We start from the raw sequence: 22,012 nt of genomic DNA, 5'->3' as shown, positions 1-22,012 counted from the left end.
TCAGGAATCCCTGTCTTCCCTGATCTGATGTCTAATGTCTTGCAGTCTGTCCAGTATAACACATGTCCTCCATTTCCTAGTTGTTTCAGAAAAGGAGGTAAATCCGCTCTTGGTCACTCCATCCTGGCCAGAAGCCAGCGTGCTCTGCTGTAGATCTGAAGGTAAGCACTGAGATTGCAAAGCGTGAGCCCATAACCAGTACCCTACTCTTTGTGAAATAGTTAGAACCAAAGCAGTGAGATGATTTATTAAAGAATACAGTCTAAGAAACCAAATCTCTTCCCTTACACTGCTTCTCCTCCAGATACCCTTATTTGCACAATGATACTGGAAGGATGTAAGGGAAATAGATTTGGATCCCCTGTTTAACTCTCTGTTCAATTTCTGCTTCTGTTTTATCACTAGGTGCAGCTATGAGATTGTTCTTCGGGGAATGCTCACATTTCTGAGTCCTGGGAAATCATCCGTGGATATTTTGGGAGAAGTGCATGAAGCACGTTTTATGTTCGTGATACTCATCTTAAAAGCAGCAGAGCACATGATGGGAGTGGGGTTACTATCTTTGATGATATAAAGAAACTGAGCAAAGCAGACATGAGCTTTACCCAGTATGTCTAGCCTAGAGAGTTTGCTTATATCAAATTTCAATAAACTGAATGAATCAGGTTAAAAGTGAATTAAATCAAAGTCCCCTTAGTCTTCTTAAAATATAGTACAGCACTGTGGTTGAGGATATAGATATTGGAAGCTGGCAGTCCTGGGTTCAAATTCTAGCTTCCTACCTATATAACCTTGGTTAAGTCACCGAATGAACCAAAGTCTCAGATTTTATAATCTGAGAATGAAACAAAATGTTGGTAGGATTTCATGAATTAATCCTAGCCAAGCGTTGCGACACACACTTGTAATCCCAGTACTCGGGAGGCAGAGACAGCAGGGTTGCTGTAAGTTCAAAGCCAGTCTGGTCTACATAATGAATTCAAGGCCAGCGTGAACTGTCTCAAAAAAAAAAAAAAATAGAATCCCAGTAAAAATTTACAGCATAAAGTCTGATGCTTCATCGTAATTAAAAGTTAACTATCATTATTTCGTCTCTGTAGTCAAAGTAAATAAGTTTTCATCTCATGTTAAGTTTCCATCACACAACTCATGCTGTATTTTAATCTAATTTTAACTATGTTAAAAGTTAAACTGTCCAACATTCTCTTAGAAGAGTTAGATAATTAATATAGTTCACTGTGGGTATCATACTCTTCAAATTTTCATTTACTTAGCGTCATTCATTACTACTTATGTACCATGGTAACTAATTCTCAAACACGTCCTTTGGATATTATTAGATAACAATCAACACATTACACTTCTTTAGTTACCATTTCAATCAACTACACATTTATTTCTTTCTATATTTTTAACTTTCATGATTCAAATCCTTCAGCTTTAAACATGGTTATCATTTTCTACAAATACACTTTAAAGAAAACACAGCAATTCAGGTAATATCTCCTCAAAATCATAAGAAAAAAGAATTTCTAATTTTCTTTCCAAACTGCTATTCCTGATTCACACCCAAACATAACTATTTATGCAGCCATAGCATATTTCAGAACTGTGTTTATATCAGTCCCTTAAAGCAGGTTAAATCTAAAATAATTGACTTTGCAAGCCTAGAAAATTAAGCATAATAATTATCATAAATTTTCTTAAAATTTCCTAGTGTATCTGTGTTTGAGAATGAATTCTAAATATGTTTAGGGCTGCCTGCATCTTTATTTGGTAAATCTGGCAACCCTAAGTATGTTTAAAACAAGCAAGCATATGCTTGTATATTCACAAAGTCCCAGAAAAGGATGGTGTAAGTTGATTGAATATTTAAAAGCATGAAGGTTGTCAGTAGTGTAATGTATAAATATTTATGGCATCTGAAACATGTTCATGCCATTTCTCTTTCCCTGGTGATTCCAACTAGTTTCAATATAACACACGTGTAAAATGTCAATTTATTTAAATACATCTTCCATATTAAACACTAAAATAGTAAAAGAAGGCAAAGTTAGTCTTCATTTCAGAAATAGCTTGTCATCAGACAAAGGAATTATGTTTATGTTAGTAGTTTTGTTGCATCTAGCAAAGAGTAGAAGCTGACACCAAAGCCAATTTCAATTAATTCAAGATGGAAAATTTCATGTGACACTATCAAACACTTTAGCAAAATTGAGATAGATTGCATCTACAATTTCACGTTACTTTTATCTACTTATCTTGTAACTCTATCAAAAAAGTAATCAAGTTTGTCTAGCATGATTTGTTCTTTTTAAATTCCCATTTCATGATGTCCAATATCATTATCCATATACATTTCACCAATGCTTGCATATTTTCTATTAATATTCATTCTATTCTTTTAATATAGATTTACCTTGCTTTTGCTAGATAATTATATCAATGTTGCTGTTCATTTATTTTAAAAAAATAATCATTATCATTAGGCTAATGCTCCAGCAATTATTTCTCATATTTTGCTTGATAAAGGGACTCAGATCAATTCTAAAATACTTATTGCACATTTTACTAATTGCTCATTACTCCGACAAGCATTGTGGGGAAGACAGACGAGACAAAGGAAATGTTCCTCGGGAAGCCAAGGATCTCTCTAGCGAGATAAACCATAGACTCACAGGAATGGTACCCAGAGTTTTCTAAACTCTAGTAGGTTAACAAAAAAGATTATTAAAATTAAAAGTTTTACGCCTTATTTTGGAAGATCCTGATTGCACATTCACATTTCTAACAAGCATCTTCAGACCATCTCAGCTACACTTGAAAAACTCTCCTCTTGAATAAAACCGATTTTGACAGTCAAGTGTCAGAGGACCAAAGCAGAGCCATTATCGGTCAGTATTCTACAAAAAGATTTCCCGGGAGAACAGGACCGTAAGGACAAGAGATTAACAGAAGTTCTCACAGTAATACCTGAGGAAGTGCTAGCACTGTTTTGAAGTATGCTTAATTCACAGAAAGAGACACTTAAATACACCATGATTATCTGCTCCTTGGCCAAGCTAATTAGGCAAGAAAGGATTAATAAAGTCACTAAACAAAATTAATAAAGGTAATAAAGATGAATAAAGTTCAATGAAATCACAATAACTCACCCAAGGGAGAAAAATACATATATCTCTATCAAAGGAATTCAAATAAATGTAACACCAAGAAGTCTTTATCAGGATTGTTTCACATGATATGCAGTAGATATATTCCAGAATGTAGGAATTTATCAAGCTTTTAGTGACAAGTCACAAAGCAATTCTTAAGAGATAATTTCATCCACCAAAGGTTTTCTTATCCCATGAGTAAGTCTTGCAATACTCCTGTGAAGCCTGCAGTGTTAAACATGATTACACTAGATTCATGAGGTACCAAGTAAAGGCCGTGTGAGCATGTGTTATTGCCTGTCTCCAAATACTCGAGACTGGCCTGCTGTATTATTCTTCTCCTTATATTGTCCATGTATAAAACCAGCCTATCAGCCGAGCTCTGAGCAAGAAAAACAGCATTTAAAACTGAAGGAATTTAATACTGGAAAGAATCTGGTACAGCAAGGATGGAAGAAATGAGTGACCCGAGGGGAGAGTGAAGCCAGAGAGGGATGCAGCACAGGTCTCCCTGCCACTAGACTGCTGGGACCACACAGTCAGGAGCTCAGCAGTGGTCACCCGACAGAGACAGAACAGGGGGAGCCTGGCTGGTGGCAGGAAAATAATGGGGAAAATAATAGGGGGAGCATCCAGAGAGAGGGGGGAAGAAAGACCCTAGCCTCTCCTGCAAGTGTCTGTGAACCCCACAAAACCCCAGCACATCCCTGACCCAGGCCAATGGTGAGGAAGGGATCTCAGAGCAAATAAGCCAGCCAAGGACTATTTAGAAAAGGTGGGGAGTTATTGTTAGTTTTGAAAAGTGTGTAGAGAAATTTAGTTTGCACAAGGATTTTGAAACTTTCATAAATCCTCAATCCAGTGCTTCAATTATTCAACAATTCATTACACACATTATATTATTCTCCAGATGTTCATTTTATCTTCTTATTCTTGACCACTCTAGTTTCACAGGAGTTTAAAACTCAATGCTTGCATATGTATCATTATTCCTTTTATTATATAGTGCATGCAAATTCTTTGCTGTAATGCATTTCCCTTACCTACATTTGAGAGGCTATCCTCGTATTCATGTCATTCTGGATATCATTTTTAAAGTTTCCAAATGTCTTTGCTTCATCTTTTTTTAATGTACATTTCTAAAGAAGAATCAGATATTTAAACCACTTAATTTCTATAATTTTGCTCCCATCTGTGCTCATTAATGAAATTTTTGTATCTAGCAATTTCTAGTCCAATTGAACAAGGCCATAGATTAGTCCCTGTGGCCCATTTACCTAGTACAAAGATGTGCACACAAACAAAATTTGAAATTTTCCTCTAGAAAAATCTATCACATTAATAAAGCACGGCAATAAAACTTTACAGTAAGTAAAGTAATTGTGTGTGTGTGTGTGTGTGTGTGTGTGTGTGTTTGTGAACAAAAATGGTTTCAAGAATAAGAAATAAAGAAAGACAGTTGAAGGGCCTGGTATTTCCATCCATGTGTTTATGTATGAATACATAAATGCAACATAAAAATGATTGAACAATTATCTAATCATGTTCTCAGAATACATAATTCCCTCTTACCACAAACAGCAGCCCAAGCTCCATAGATGGCCTGGTGGCTGACCCTCTTCTCCTTAATAACCAGCTCCTGCTCTCCTCAGATTAGTTTCCTCACTGACGGACTTAATACCCAGCCCGTCACCTTGCTTCTTACATGCCACCATCCCCAGGCTCTCCACTTCTCAATGCTCAGCCTAAGTCTCTTCTTTTACGTGAAATTCACCACCCCAGCCACGAAGAGGAAGCCCTGTCCTGCTGAACCCCTGTTGGATGGCATGCTTGTTGCTTAACTGACTATTCATTATTCCACACGTGTGTCCTCTAAGATCCGTTACATTCTTGGGGACAGGTCCTGTACCTTACATCCCACTTGTAGGAACATCAAATCAAGAGTAAATACCCAAAACATACTCACTGAATGCAACAGAAATGGCATAATCAGTCCTGGAAAGGAGTTTCTCAAAGTCATCAGAAAAAAATGGAAAACAGAGAAAAAGAAAATGTCCCTGTGCAAATCTAGAAGGTGACAAGAAAGGCCGATGGCCTGGGTGGAGGCAGGCTTACACTGATGTCATGTATGCAGGAGCAGATATTCTTTTAGAAAGAAAAAAACTTCTCATTCATTTTGGAGAAGTTTCCAAGACATTTTTCTCCCCTTTGGAAAAAAATGTATTTTTATCTGCACTGATTACATTTCTTTTGTCTTAGCCAGCAATACGTTTTTGCTGCCTCTTGTATTTTGAAAAACAACTTCAAGGAATTTCATCTCATAGTCTTTCTTTGTTATCTGTCTTCTGTACTGTTTTAATTCAGTTTCACCAAGAGGCTCAAAACCCAAAAGCCCATCTGTGGCTCTGATTAAAGTGCTCATTAAATGTGATTTTAAAACTCAGGTCACCTGACATCATCACTCTCCGGTGCTTCCTGAAGGTCAAGAGAGGTTACACCAGGGACAATTAAACCGCGTGGCTTTGGGGGGGGGGGTCTCCCTCCCCCCACAGCTGGATCCTATCACCCTGCCCTGGTTCTTCATTTAAACCTTTCCACACCAATATGTCTTCAACTTAAAAATCAATTTCCTCCCTGTTTCAGCTTCTTTAGCAGTGTTGCTTCTTCATTTAATCTCCAGGGTCATCTCAATCCCATAAATCTAAACACAGCAATCAAACATCTCGCCTCTCTAAAATGCCTCCCTACAGGTAGGGTGCAGATTCCCCCCTCCTGATGGATTGGGCAATTTTAACCAAAGATGGCGAACAGAGGAAACCATGTTTCCGGAAAAAGACCACTTCATCAGGCACACGGGGCTGGAGGTAGCTTTTTGTTTTTGTCATTGAAAGGATTCCTATTATAATACTTGTTTTAAGAAGGCCTTTGCTTTGAAAACCAATCTTGCCATGTATGAGTGAGATCCCAATATCAAGGTCTGAATAACATTTACAAATGTTTAGTTTAGGAAAATAAGACTCCCACTAACTGGAAATGGGCTTGGTCTTTCTCTCTCCCCCATAGGGATAATTAACTGTGCCACTTAGATGTCTGCCATGGGCATCCTACTAGAGTTCTCTATGTTCATCAAGGCATTGAATTAGAAGCTTGTCGAACAGTCTGATTGGGCTGCTAGGGCAAAATGCCCACAGACTGGCAAATTTAAAAACAATAGAACTGTATTGCCTACAGCTCTGGAAGCTGGGAAGTCTGAGATCAACATCTCACATAAAAGCTTTTGCTCTGCTGCATGGATGGTACTTTTTCACTGTGTCCTACAAGGCAGAAGGAGAAAGAGGCTCACTCAAGCCTCTTTGAGAACATTCAGGAGTGTGGAGTCCTCACGATAGGTCACTCCCCAAAGGCTCTACCTCTTAAGGTCACCTTCAGTTTATAGTTCTAATATATGAATTTGTGGAGAACGCCACAAATAGACCATAGCAATAGAACCAGTTAGGATTAATATGACACAGTCCCTCTTCTCAGTGACATATGTGAGCATATGGGAACAAATAGCCACAAGGAAAAGCTGTATGTGACAAGTAATATACTCCATTCATTCATTCATTCAACAAATATTTACTGAATGCTTTCCATATGGCCAACCCTCCGCAGGTTGCTAAGGATTCCCTCATGGAACTTTTACCTTGGGTATCAGTGACACATATTCATAAAACGAGTAATAAAACTAGTTTTTATGGCATTATGAGCCAAGGCAGCATATACCATGGCAGGCGGTGTACACCCAGCAGTCAGGGATGTGGTTTGGCTTGACACTTAAGGATGGATAGAAGATGGGTGTTGAGGCTCAGATGTTGGAGAGGAACATCCCAGACACAGCCACAGAGTGAGATATTTAGTGGGCGCTCCCCAAAGGAGAGATCCTGTGGGGCGGGGGCAGCACAGGTGAGAAGAGGACAGCCAAGAGAGGAAAGACCAAGGGTAGGATCTCATGAGGCAGTGAAGGGGACGGGACTCTGTAGGCCCTAGAGGCTGAGGGAGGCAGCAAACAACATGATGGAGGTGTGCATGGGGCTGGGAAGATGAGGGACAGCCCACATAGGGGGCACTGCCAGTTAGGCTATTTGGTCCTTTTCTAGGCACTCGAGGGCAATTCCCTGAAGGCTTCCGAGAAGGGCTATGGTACCCTTGCAATCCCAGATTATGGACCGGAATGAACATGGGAGGTAGTAGTGGCCATGGAAAAGAAAGCTATAGATGCAAGAGCCACTCGCAGAAGTAGATCAACAAGATGACTTGAAGGAGGTTTTATGTGTTTAGGAGCTACAAAGAAAAATTGAGAAACAAAAAGGAAGAAACTCTGTTTAGATACATCCACTAGGCCCTGTGTTAGACTTCTTGGGAACTGTTTTATTTAGTTCCTAGAATCCATGAAATCCTTGTTATTATCCTTTTATATCCATATACCCTTAATATTATCATGCTGCATGAACGAGGGATTGAACCTCAGTGGACTTAGGGACCTGGCCCAGGCAGGGCGGTAAGTTATAGAACCAAGGCCTGACTGTAAACTTGTTTTATTTCAAGACAAAAATGACACTCCAAGGTCTTTCTTTTCTTCCTACTTCCCAATTCTTATCTCGTTCATCCCTTAGCCACTATTGACATTCAAAAAGGATTCTCAGTGCTCTGCAAAACTCTGATTGAATATGAGAAATTCCCAAAGGGTGCTCCAGCCAATGTCACACATATTTATCTGTGGGATGAGAGAGAGAGAAGATCTGTGATAAAACATGCCATTGCAGGAGTAGGGGAAAAGAGAATTTATTTCTAAGCTACAAGGTTCATCCCTCCCTGAAACTGAAAAGGCCGGGCACCTCCAGAATGGGAGAAGCACTTAATGGAGTCAGTATATTAACTTTCACTTTGTTGTTTTTATTTTCCCTGTAGGGATCAAAAGACGAAGAACTCTTGTCAAAGCTCATAACTCCCTAATTACTTAATTATCAGTGGTGAAAATCTGAGTTTTGGAGTTGCTTAATGGTCACGCAATAAACCAATGCAAGATGACAGTGGATGTAGCCGCTCAGGTCTCCAGAGAAGAGCAACGTTGTAGTAACTGTAATTTCCAAAATGGAAATAGAAAAGCTATGACTTTATTATTGCCTGGGATTTCCAGTCACCCGCTGAACAGGTAAAATGCCTTTTAGACTTGGAGAGGTCAGGAAGGGGACTGTTACATAATGACTTTTCCCCCCAACTAGTCTTTGTCATACCAGGTAAAAATAAAGTTGATTATTAGGCAGTGAGACGACGCGAACCAATTATTAAGCCCATTGCATTATGCTTAGAGCCGTTCTGTTTCCTTTGATCACCACTGGCTGTGAATTTCAGCATCCATTACGTAGGGGCATCAAAAGTGTACTGATGTTATAATTTGAAACCATTACACCAAAATGTCTCCACCGCAGCACATCATGCCTGGCAACAAACAGCAAGATGAACAGCAAAGTAGCTATAAAAAAAAACAAAAGGAGGGCAGAAATGAATAATAAACACTCTTATAATAGTCATAAGAACAATGGGAACCATCTACAAATAAACAGCCCTGACCACCATTCCCTGAAGACTGGACCGCAGAATAGCTCCATCTTTACAAGGTAACCCAGCACGTAGGCTGAGCTAGCACTGAAGGACAGACGTTCAAGAGAATTTAGCCAGGCAGTTGTGGGTCGGGTCGGAGGATCTGAGCTGAGAGGGGCTCCCAAAGGGACTGAGCTTGACGCTGACCACTACACTTCAGTGAGGAAATAGGACTCAGAGGGTGAGGCTCTTGGAATTTCTGACAAATCCAGAAACCAGTCCATGGCTGCGCGTGCCTTCGCCTGCTTTCTGCTTGGATGGAGGCAGTAGCTTGGGGCAGTGGAAAATCTCCTCCTGAAGGCATTTTGGGGTCCACCTCCTCTCTCACCCCAGTTCCTCCGCATTCCAGTTCTGGTTGTCGCTATCCTCTCCCCAAGATATCACTGTCTTCTCTCTCTCTCTCTCTCTCTCTCTCTCTCTCTCTCTCTCTCTCTCTCTCCCACCTTATTTACTGAACAGAATTAATGTCCTCAAGTGTCTTCTATATGTACATATTTCTTTTTTAATTCATTAAATCAGTCAACCCTTCATCCAACCTCCACCTGACAATATTTCCTCCTGTCCATTTCCTGTCCTGAACAATCCCCGCCCCGTTTCTTTATCTCCCTCTCACGCATCCTTTATGTTGGAACCGTTGCCTTACAGTCCAGTGAAACTCCTCTCCGTGATCACCCGGATTTCCCCTAGTGCTAAATCCATGGTCACTTTTGGTCTATAATTTTCTGATCCGCCAGCACACTCTTGATCAGTCCCTCTTTCTACAAATTCTCTTTCCCCCTGACCACCCGTTCTCTCAGGTTGTCATCCTGCCACTCTGGCCTCTCCCCTCCTCTCCTCCCCGCTCCTCTTCTACTGGCCCCATTATTTTTACTTTTATTAGTCTATTTTTGCTGTACATAATGATTACCTTCCTTGCATGGCATTGGTGCACGGACATAACACATTGTAATTCTGTTTTCACCTCTGTCCCCTCCCCTCCCCCCCTTTCCGTCCATCTCTTAATGCCCTTCTGATCTGAGAAAGATCTGTCTCCCTACTTCCCATTGTCTGTCTTCTATTTTACTCTTTATTCATATTTTGGGCTTCTTATATAACAGAAACCACATGGTATTTAAGCTTTGTGTCTTATTTATTTCACTGGATTGAGATGTTTCTTTGGGATCTGGCTGTGACACTCTGCTCTGTCACAAAATCCTGGCCAATCCTGTGACTTCAAGTACCACCCTTAGGTCAGTGAGCTGCAGCTGGCATCACCAAAGGCAATTCCAAGATGCAATTTAACTTGGCTGAGTGTATTCCCCAAATTTCATGCACTGGTTCCTTAATTCCTCCAAGTGGCAGCGTGTTGGGAGGCTGGTGCCGAGTGTTTGAGGCATGAGGCAGGAGGCAGGAGGCTTTTCTTGTAGAAATGAAGTATTGGAGATCAGCCTCTTTTTCTGTACTCCAAACATGCCCATTTGCAATGCTGCTTTCTGCCATGCGTAAAGTTATGAGGCTCCCATCAGAGGCTGAGATGTTGCTATCCTGTTCTTGGACTTTCTGCCTCCAGAACTGTGAGCCCAAATAAACTCCTTCCTTTATAAATGGTCCAGTCCAAGGCACTCTGCTGTAGCAACAGAAATATTCAAAGGCCAACTGGATATCACTATTTGATAACTGTATGAGTATCTTCAATTCAATAGAAGTATTTAATTTTTTCCCTCTGGCTTGGTAAATGGCACCACCAAGTCTCCACTTACTCCTATCTGAAATTTTGGGATAATTTTGGGTACCTTTTTGCCCTCTCGTGTTTCCCATCTCTCGCATTTCAATCAACCATCAGTCTATTCACTCAATCTGCAATGACTTATCAAGTCTGTCCTTTGTGATAGGTGCCATGAGGACTAAAACTAAGTCCCCGCTTTCACGCCACTTAAAGTTTTGTAACATGCAAGTCATTCAACAAATGCATAAGAAAGCAGAAAATACAAGGGAAAACAAAAGAGGTTAAAAAACAGTACTTCTTAGACTAAAGTTGGGGAAAAGAAGAAAGAGAAGCTTAAAATCTTAAGATACATTAGGAAGTAGAAAGGATTACCTCATGAATTGAATAATAGGCATTAAAGAGGGAAAAGAAGTTAAGGAATATTCCTAGTTCAACTGACTATGTGAACATAGTCACAGGGCTACAGAGTGAGGTGGTGGCGAGTTTACAAGTCAGCTTCTGAGGTGCCTAGTTGGAAGATCTGTGAAACTTTCAGACGTGCTATTAGCCAGTAGTTTGGGGCATAACCTGGAACATCAGAGAGGACTGAAGACCTGAGACAAAACCATGAGACAGCAGAAAATTAGACAGTAAAAGCTAGAAAAGCAGTGTAGAGATCAGGAAAGCAATACCAGGATAAACCCCGATGGACTTCATCACGATTGGTTAAAAGGAATAAAAGTAATTTAAGAGAGACAGAAAAGGTGGGTTAGAAGAAGAAAAAGGTAAAAGAAGACTGAGAAGAAATAATTATGTAAAAACAATGAGGTCACAGGAGTCAGTTATAGGAATATCTCCAAATAAAGAAAAATGGGCCTAGATCCAGTAATGTCAAGTGACTATGGATACGCAGAGTCAGAGCTAGGGAAGGATGCAGACAAAGTAGAACTCATAGAACCCCAGCTTCCAGGCATTCCCCAGATAGTCCCGATCCACAACATACTAATTCAGCTCCATCATTGTTCTGATTATTAGTGTCTAGAACTCAGGGTGCATTCCAGAGTCTGGGGCACAGAGCCAATGCTTAGCAAATAATGGCTGGTTATCTCACAAATGCTACTCAGCAACAATTTCCCCATGTCTTTTCTGGTCCAGTGTTGGAGGAGAAGAGTGGTGCATCCATCCTTATGATTAATTCCGTCTTTCTTTCCACGGTGAGTTATGTAAATCAAGTGTGCACTTGTCACCCTTCAGACAGACATGGAGTGGCTCTAATTTGATCTAACCTAAAGTGAGGGGAGGGAATTCAGAAGGCTGTAAAAGTTAAAACTTTCTGGTATAAAAGAAACAGCAGGCCGCCTTATGTTTTCAACATTAGCATTTAAGTTCACTGCAGCTGAACTCAATTCGTATCAGTGGAGATTTATATCAAACAGTGGGAAGGCTAGGCATATCCTACTGCTGTCTTGCAGAATTATCATCAGGAATGTAGCCAATTTTAGCACAAATAAATGGTAGTTAGAGAAGTAACTTGTATGATCAAGTCCTATAATGGTCATTCTTTGATTTAGAAATATGTTCTAAAGCTGTCACTTTGCATGAGCTTGATTTTCAAAGGAAAAAAGAAGGGGGGGAGCCACATTTTCTCCACTTGGAATTGCACAATATATAATAACAAAACAGAAAGTTAAACAACACTCTGCTCTCCATTTTATCATTTTAAGTGTGTAGAAAATAACTTTAAGTGGCGGATGCATCCGTACAAATTAAATTATATACAACAGAGTTCACTCGTGTTACTGTTACATAGCTCTAAACTGAGACACCCCTACGACTGTTACCTTGCAGACAGCTGTAACGCTGGTTTTATCTCCTTTAATGGAGTATGAAATATGCTTTATAAATGAACAGAAAACCAAACTGGTTCCATAATTAAATGACACTGTGTTTTAGACCAACAAAGAACCTCAAAAAGTATCACTTCAAGCCTCTCCATTTACCAGAGAAAGGAAACTGCAATCCAGTGAATTCAAACAGCCACCTCCCTCACCAGCATACAGAAATGGGACTCTGTGTTTCTCCCTGCAGTAAGTCATTCCCAAACATACCCAAAACTGGGAGTCAACAAACAGGTCCTCAAAACACAGCCTTGGGAGTGGAATACAAAATCCTGTAGATTTTAAAAAAACTCCCCAGATGACTCAGATTCCAAACATTTTGGAAGAAATTTTGTCTGTCACGCTGAGCTATACTGTCCATGGTGACCGGCTGGACAGTCTTTTGGGAATAAGGGTAGGTAGCAATTTAAATAGCTATTTTATTACAAAATACAAAATTGCTAAATATAATATCATTTTTGTCCAGGTCATCTATTTAGATCTACTCTAAAAGTGATTAAGCATGCCGCAATTCTTTCTTACTTTATAAAAACATTGTATGCATTATCATGTTCCCTCTCCCCTTTCAGAAATATTAGGGTACAATATTGAATGCATATGGGTGTTTTCTCCCTGAAATGAAAAAAAAAAAAAGATACCTCGATTACTTGACAGTGCCACTGCTACGTTAATAGTATTATAATAAGAACCTCAGTGTATAAAAACTGTATTAACCCTGGAACAACCCCACACACATTTATTTGCAACTCCGCATGGCAGACAGCTATATGCCAACATCCTGCCATGGGAACGGTGTGGCCTACCAAAGGAGAACTTCAAAGAGAAAACAACTCTTTCCTTACCACAAATGCTAATGAATCCAAATCCATTTCTGTCTGATTTACCTTTTAAGTCTCAGGCTCACTCACCTAAGTGCCCACCAGATTGTTTTTGTTGTTGTTGTTTTTTGAGCTGAGAACCAAACTCAGGACCTTGTGCTTACCAGGCACATGCTCATATTGTTGAGCTATATCCCCAGCCCCCGCCAGAAATTTTCCGTCATGTGCTTTGCAAGCAGTCCAAACTTAGCAGGCTCCAGACCAAAGCCACCATTTTCTCTCCAATCAGAACTTTCTCTGTACGTCATGTATTAGTTCATCCACCCAGTTACCTAAGGCAAAAATCTGGAAATTGCCTACATTTGCTGAAACATATTGAAATTTTAGATGCAAATGAAAGTATCAGCAGAAGCTGACTTGACTAGAAAACACTTCCTTGCAAAGTCTACGAAGGGATTCTGTCTCTAAGAATAACTGGACCCACCTATGCAAGGTTGTAAACTACCCTCCTATTCTCTCTTCTCAGCTTTTTAGAGCTCGGTTCCTTTTAGCTTTAGTTCCCATCAAAGAGGTTCCACTGTAATTATTTCAGCAAGAGTCCTGGTGTGGTGTGATCATTTTAATTCAGCGCCTATTTCTGAGCTAGTCACTATGGCCAGGGATATGGAAGTGCTGGGTCATCTGAACACACTTTAAATGGAGGAACACAAGAAATAGACCATGCATGAAGGAAGAGTAATCATGCAAAGCAAAACGGAGATGTCACTTCTTAAATAAAAATGGAAATGACTGGTACTATAACACTAGAGCCCCAGTGTTAACCCTAAGGCCCCAGGGGTTACAGGTTGGTCTCCAACCCGTGCTCTGCGATGCTACTGGACAGAGTGGAAACTTCCAGAGGTAAGACCTAGTGAAAAGAAGGTCACTGGGGGCCCGCCCTTAGAGGGCATACGGGGGCCCCAGTCCCTCCTCTCCTCTGTTCTCCTCTGTCTCCTCCTCCTCTTTGCTCCCCCACTTCCCAGCTGCCATGAGAATGATTTTTTCCCTCACCTGCAATTCAACTCATATTTGATCACATAGTTCCTACCTTGAAACTGCTCAGGACAGACTACATATACTGCAAGATCAAGCTACTTAGAAGGCTATTTAAGGCTCTCCAGGATTTTTCCTACTTCTGTTCATCTCTCAACGCTTCCCATTATATTTCTTAAAGTGGCTGATAATCACACTAACTCTAATAAAGAAAAGTAATATTTCTTGAGGTCTTTCAGCCATCAGGTTCTATACAAAGACCTCTCTGTGCCCTCATGACAACCTTATTACGTTCTTCATTTTACAGATAAGAAAATCCAGCCTTGGAAAGGCCAAGCAAATTACCCAAACTCACACAGCTAATAACTGCTAACGCAATATCAGAAGTCAGACAGGGTATGTCTGAAAACAACGTCTGATCTCAACTCTTATACTATATTGCCACACTAATCAAGCGCTTTCTCCAAACTTGCACTGCTTTTTAACTTTGCTAGGTTTGTTCCCTCACGTGTACGAAGTGTCAACCCCTGTCCAACTTGGAGACCTAGCCCAGGTGCCTTCTATTCCACAAAGCCCTCGCCACAAACAGAGCTGGCTACCCGGTCCTTTATTAGCCATGAGAGACAACTTGTAAACATCAGAAGCCTGAAGCTATGCAATCATGGAATGGTTACATAAATGATGGTCTATGATGAAATATTAATATCAAAAATCATGTTTTAGAAAAAATATTAATGATCTGAAGCAGTGCTCTCGCTCAAAGGTGATGGAGAAGAGCAGAGTGCAAAGTACTGAATAATGCATGCTTCCACCTTCATAAAATAATTTGTGCCTTTAAAAACTGACATACCCAGAAGACAGAATGGAGATGAAGAGGACAGACTTTAGGATCTGACAGACGAGGTTTGCGTGCTGTCTTTGCTACCAGCTCTGCGTAGCTTTGAGAGAAGGACGCTAACCCTTTGAAGTTCTACATAGATACACACAAACACATACATGTATGTGTATCACATGAATGACACAGTTATGTCGCATCTAAACCTATATTTCTACTTACAGAGAGGTGAGAATGAGAGACTGGAAGGAAATCTATGCCAAAAATACTAAAGGTCATTTAACTGATATTGGATTCTTTTGTGCATTTTTCTATATTTTCTAAGTATTCGACGGTGTCTCCCTTATCTGTATTCTGATCCATCCTCTACACTCACACGCTATGTCTCATTTAAAACTGGGCCCAGGAGCAGAAACCACATCCATCATCTAATTGCACATCGGACATCACACCTCACGTGGCATCAGTGCTGGGGGACCTGCTGCTGAGCATTTTTACCACAAAGCCAGCTCCACTTGGGGTACTGAGGTGGCCTTCTTTTGAAATATAGTCCATTTTTGACAATTTAAGTGCTGATTATCTAGTCTTAAATTATCTATGTCTTTATAGTCTACGTATTTCCCTCCTGCTGGCCAAATCTGAGGGCTCAGTGGATCCTTAATATTTTTACCATGACAAGAAGAAAAGAGCAGAAACGATATTATAATCAATCAAATTCCTTACTCCACAGAACCATTTATCATTATGCTCATTCTAGAAGCTCCAGTTTGAGAAATTTCTTTTAAAACATAATGGCAGGGGAGTAAAGTTTCTGTCTCTTAATACATACTGATTTCTTTTTTAGTGATATGACGAGGTAACTTGATATACCCCTTTCTTATTAGAAGGCTTATCATTATTTGTTTCCTCTTCTTCCTCTTTTGCTTAAACTAGATTTTCCTATTAGCTTTATTTGGATCCCCACTCAGAGTAACCACTTTCTAAGCAATTTTTGGAAAAGGTCAAATAAATTCAATAAGTAAGTATCTGTTCTGCAGTTTATTTCAGTGTTCGGGATGGAACTTGCCCTACACTGAGCTACACTCCCAGATCCTCCATCTTGGAATTTTGTTCCAATAAATCCCAGTATCTTCTGTTCTGGTTTGCTTTTCTTTTTTTTTTTAGCAGTGTTACGTTCATGATCTCATCTAGCCCTCCTTGCCCTGTAAATAGCGCAGCCATTATCCCTATATTACAGGTAGGTAAATTAGCACACAAAGCAAAGCTTAAGCCCTGGCTCTGAACTGGCTCTGCCTGGGGCCTTTGGATAAGCCACTCAACCTCCCAGTCCCTCATTATTTGCAACAGCAAAATGGGGAGAAGGATAATAATAACTGCCATGGAGTGTATGTATGAGCAACTCAGTTCCACACTGGAAGCACACAGTTCATGGGGCCATATTGGTCCTGATTCCAAACAGCAAAAATGATTCTTCAGCATTTTTTTTACTGTATCACTAAATGCACATAAAATTTCATCATCCAGTATAATAATAACAGAAGACGTAGCACTAAATGGCTCTGCATGTGAACCAACCTTACCGTGTATGAGCTGAGAAACCTTAGGTAAGGTCCATAATGTCTGGAGCCCTACTGTCCTGGGTTTTCAGATGGAGATAATCCTGGATTTCCTTGGTGTGCTTATGATGCAAAGTACACAGCACAGTGCAGGGCTGTCAGAGCCAAGTAATAAATGTGACAGGGGTCACCACTGACCCCTGTCTTAGTATTGTGATGCAGTAAGCCGGCTATACCAAAAGCAATCAGATTCAATTTCTTTTATACATTTTACAATTCAGATTTTAAAAAATAATTTAGCACTTTGTCCACATGAGTTAAAGTTATAGAAGATTTGGTGTAGTTGGAGAAAAAATAATCTCCTCCCCCGAACAAAGTTTTGTTAAATTTTTTCTCCCAAACTTTTGGATGACTTTACGGCATTTTCCATCAATATTTTTTAAAGAAATAACATAAAGTTAATCCCTTTGGTTACACTGGAAACCCGGAATGATATGATATGAATATTGACCTCAAACACCACTTAGACTTTCCCTCCTAACATGAATAGTGGCCAAATGTACAGCTTAAATTTTGTAGTTTGAATGTGTTTTGTTTTGAGGGTAGAAAGGTACGGTACGTGTTTGAATATTGGAGGAAATGAAGTCAAATTCTCTGTATGAACTAAAATCAACTTAATTAAAATTTATCCTTGCCAACAGGTTTTATTGAACTGTAATACCCATGCATCCCTAGAACTATCATCCTTAAATATTTATATATCTTACCAAGAATACAAATGGGCTTTAAGAAAATCCAAAATGCAAAACTAAATCTACAAAATGGATAAAAGGTGATTATTTGCTTTTCAAATGAGACTGTTGCATGCAATAGTAGCTTCCTTCCAAAATCAAGTTGTATGTATGCTGTCATTGATCCAGGGGTAACAATGCTGATCTGCACAGATCACAGATATTGTGATTCATGCTAATCTCTGGCATGAATCAAAAGCCTACTTTTTCACACTGATTCTATTGTTCTCATGCATCTTTTACCAGGTCCCTATAGCTTAAAAATAATAATTAGTTTGTATGCATTGGTCTTTATTCTTTAGAACGAGGTCCGACAGTCTTGCATACCTCACTGTAGTTGATGTAAAAAACGTAGAGCCCTGACAACCAGCACTAAACATCACCCAGAAGAAGTATAATTAGCATTTCTGTGCTAATTAAAAGTGATGCTGGGTTAGTTCCAATATCATGCTTTTAAAATGGCTAATGTCTCAAGAGAACAAAATAGGGAAAAAATGCATTTCAAATGGAAAAACCCTGTGCAAACTTTCTTAAATGATCCGGATTTGTTGCTGTTCTTATTTACATCTCATTATAATGGTAGACTTCAGGGTGACTTCTTTTAATCAGTTTACCATCTCTACTTTCCCCGCTTTGCAAGCAGGAGGGAATTCAAGATGTTTTTCTGTTTCCTTAAATCCTCTGGCCGTCTGCTTTCACACAAAATTAATTAAAGATTTTCTAAATAAAGAACATGCCATGAAAGAAAGGAGCAATTCAGGATTTTTGGTTTCTCCTTTGTACAGTACCCAGGCCCTTCAGTCTTTCATATAAATGAAAATTTTAAAGACAAATACAACTTCCCCGAGCCCAGCAGTTTTTCAAATAAACAGATGATGGCCATTGATTAAATACTTTTTTTCAAGCACAGCCCAATTATTCAAAATCACAAAGGTTCTACATGGTGTTAAATCTGATTTTCTTTCCAAAGAATGTCAGAGGATCACCAAGAAGTAGGGAGAGAGGCAGGCTATTGTTCCAGCACATTCCACTCCTGTTAAATCAACTTCATATATGCAGTAAATTAAGTCTGCACTTCAGGTCAGTGAATTTCTATTAACTACTTATTACGGAGGAAAAGAAAGCAGCGCAGTTAAGAATTCTCACACATCAGCCAAAGCAAGCCGCCACTCTGTTTAACTTTTATAGTGACTGTTCCTGCCCGTCTCCCATATGTGAAAGCAAGAAAAAAAATCATGTGGTATTTAAATTCTCTTTTGCCAGTGTACATTATGTCAAAGAAACAGCCCAGCCTTTATTGATTACTTCTCCTGATTTAAAAGACTAGAAAACTCTGGATTGTGCTAAGATTTGGTTGATTTATCACGGAACCATTTTAAAGTGGGCCTCTCGAGATTGGGAAACTCTGAACTTTTGTGCATCTGTACGCCCGTCTCTGGGCAAACTGGTGCTTTGGGGTAAAATGACGCTGAAGGGCAACAAGGATTCACTCTGAGGGAGTCACCAGAAGAGGAAAGAGAGAGGCTAAGCAACAGATCGCAGCAGGCCAGCCTCAAAGAGAATCTCAGCGGGTTCCAGACCTCATGAGCAGCCCTGGTCCGCTCAGCTAAGCAGAACTGGGGGAGGAGGCTTTAGTTGTTGGAAGGAAGCCTTCCTCAAACACTGGCGGCATGCATGTGAGTTATAGGACCCATGCACGATGCAAGAACCGTATCACCTTCCTCTATCACTTCCTGACTTTCACCAAGGCAGGCGACCAGTGGCCACACTTGAGTGCCAGTAAGAAAGAACTGAATGAATAAATAAATGAGTGAGTGGATATTTTATCAAATATAATAGAGCCAGAGACAGTAAAGGTACTCAGAGCAAACAAAAATGCATGTCTAGGCAAACAGAATTGCTATTAAAAACAAATTATAAAGATATAACAACATACATATTACAGCAAGAGTAGTTGCAATTAAAAAATCCAAAATGGTTTATGAAGGGAAGTCAAAGTAAAGGCTATTGTTTCTCCAGCAAACAATTTAGTAAATCAATTTAAAGACTGAATGGCTACTGTTAAGAGCAAAATTACGGACTGGGACAAGCAAGTATAAGATAAATTCCAAAACACAAAGCCAAAGTATCAAGAGATTAAAATATATTAAATATATATATTAAAATATTATTAATATATATTATTATTAATATATATTATTAATATTAATATATATTAAAATATATATATACAGAGTTATCCACTGCACATTTCATTCAACAACTCACCTTGTCCACAGTAATGTCTTACAAGCTATTTAGCTTAATAGGAATAAATAGCTTAATAAGCTATTTAGCTTAATAATCCTATTTAGCTTAATAGGAAAGCTAAAATATTCCTATTACCAAATGACATCATAACTATAAGGTTTTCAAAGCTAAAATATTCCTATTACCAAATGACATCATAATTATAAAATTTCAACCCAATCCTAAAATGGGTGTGTAATTCTGATGTGACAGTCAAGCTGGATTATCAGTTTGATTGGTTGGAGATCCACCCAAGGGATTAGTAAAGTGTACTTCTGGGTATGTCAGGGCGGCTCACTGAGGCATGAATGTGAACACTATGTATGGTCTCAGCCTTCTTCTCTGACACTGGAGCTCTGCCTCCTGCCACCCACGAGCTAAGCTGTTTTGCTCTTCCACCATGTTTCTGCTTTAGAACCAGAAGACCATGGACTGAATACCTGAAACCATGAACCACATCAAACCTCTCCTTCTTTACATTGTGAGTGTCAAGTACTGTGTCTCAGCAATGACAGGCCGACTATGCAGCTGGTATAGACAAACTTACTGTGCTGTACATATAAGCATTGTAACACATACAAATAAGTATTATATATACTTCATAATGATAATGAACAAAGTGCTAGTTTATATGTTTATAATTGTATATTCCATCATAATTTTAAATGGTACTAAATAAAAACTAATACTAGCTTATATACTTACTATAATCAACATTTAATCATTTGGGATTGTACCGATTCTACTTACACAAAAGCGCTCTGTAACAGAGTCTGCTGTGCTACCCCTGGAGCAGCTTCAGCCAGCTCATATTTACGATTGCTCTTGATTTCATCATTTATCTTGTGTTTGAATTAATGTTGTATTATTTTGCTCATCATAGCCCTAGGAAAAACAGACCATACAAATACAAACACATTCACACACACACGCATATGCACATACACACAGTCTTATGTCCTAGGTGTCTGGTAGTCTATACCATGTAGATTTATGAAAGTACAGAGTATATTATTCCCACATTGACAAAGCTGCCAAATGACTCATTTTGCAGAAATGCTCTTATCATTAAGTGACACAAAGTTCTGTAAGGGAAAAAAAATAGGGAAGGATAAAGCCCAAAATTTAGCTTTTTATTTATTTTGCTTGCCCAAAGGAAGACATGAAGATATGATAAATCTACATCATTAAGTGAGTAACAGAGCATTTGTTCTGAAGGGAGACTTGGATCTGAAGAGCAAAAAGACAAAGTTGAAGCCCGGACTAGTAAGAGTCAGACATAAGACTATCTTAACAAAATAGATGGATTCTACAGTCCAAAAGACACCAAATTTTCAGACATTAAAAACAGGAGAAGAATTATTATGAAAGGAGAAGAAGTTAGACAAACGTCAGTCTTCTTGTCTATGGCTCTTAAACCTAAAGGACAATGAAATAACATTTACAGGACCAACCACTAAACCGAAAGGACATTTGACTTCTGATAAGGGCGAGATGAGAGACAGAGAGCAGATAGATGGCAAACTAAGGATCACTTTACTGAGACTGGGGAAGTGGAAGGAAACAGTGCTTCTTGGCAACAAAATAAATAGCATTGTATTTATCATTTAATGTTAGACAAACACATGTCATGTACACACAAGGAAAGGAGACATAACCATTAGTGCACCCACCTAGTCCAGCATATATTCCAAATGACTGAGAAGAATGAAACAGAATCAATTAAATAACTGACTAATCAACCCAGTGAAAGTTAGGATATAGGGAAAATAGAATACAATGTAAATCATAAAGTAAAAAGTGAATTAAAAAACTAACAATAAATAGACTAAGTTCTTTCACGAGGAAGATGGTCAAGTTCCCCCAAAGGATAACATCTTGATCTATGCAGGTTAAATGAAGCAACTGTACAATCTGGTTAAGAAAAGTTCAAAACAACTGTATGGCAGGGCAAAAAGTAAAGGTAATATTAGTATCAACCAAGGTAGATTTCAGGGTTAAAAGCCTAAGTAGGAAATAAAGGGTCATTAGATTTACACAATTGTAGACTAAGAATATAGTCATATATTACATGTATCTCTATATATTTATCTTATAGAGAAATATATAAAAAATAATTTTGCATAAAACAATTATGCAGGTTATATATATATATATATATATATATATATATATATATAATTTTATGGCAGAGAGAAGCTAAGTACAAAAGCATGAAAATTATCAGACATGTGAGACCTTGATAAAATATGATTCACAAACTTTCATTAGGAAATACGTGTTTTAGTTAAATTATGGCCCCCATTTATAT

The sequence above is a fragment of the Cavia porcellus genome, unplaced genomic scaffold, assembly GCF_034190915.1.
Source record: "Cavia porcellus strain 051 isolate PalLab524CR breed Dunkin Hartley unplaced genomic scaffold, mCavPor4.1 scaffold_8, whole genome shotgun sequence".
NCBI classification, from domain to species: Eukaryota; Metazoa; Chordata; class Mammalia; order Rodentia; family Caviidae; genus Cavia; species Cavia porcellus.
Note: the sequence above shows the minus strand (reverse complement) of the source record.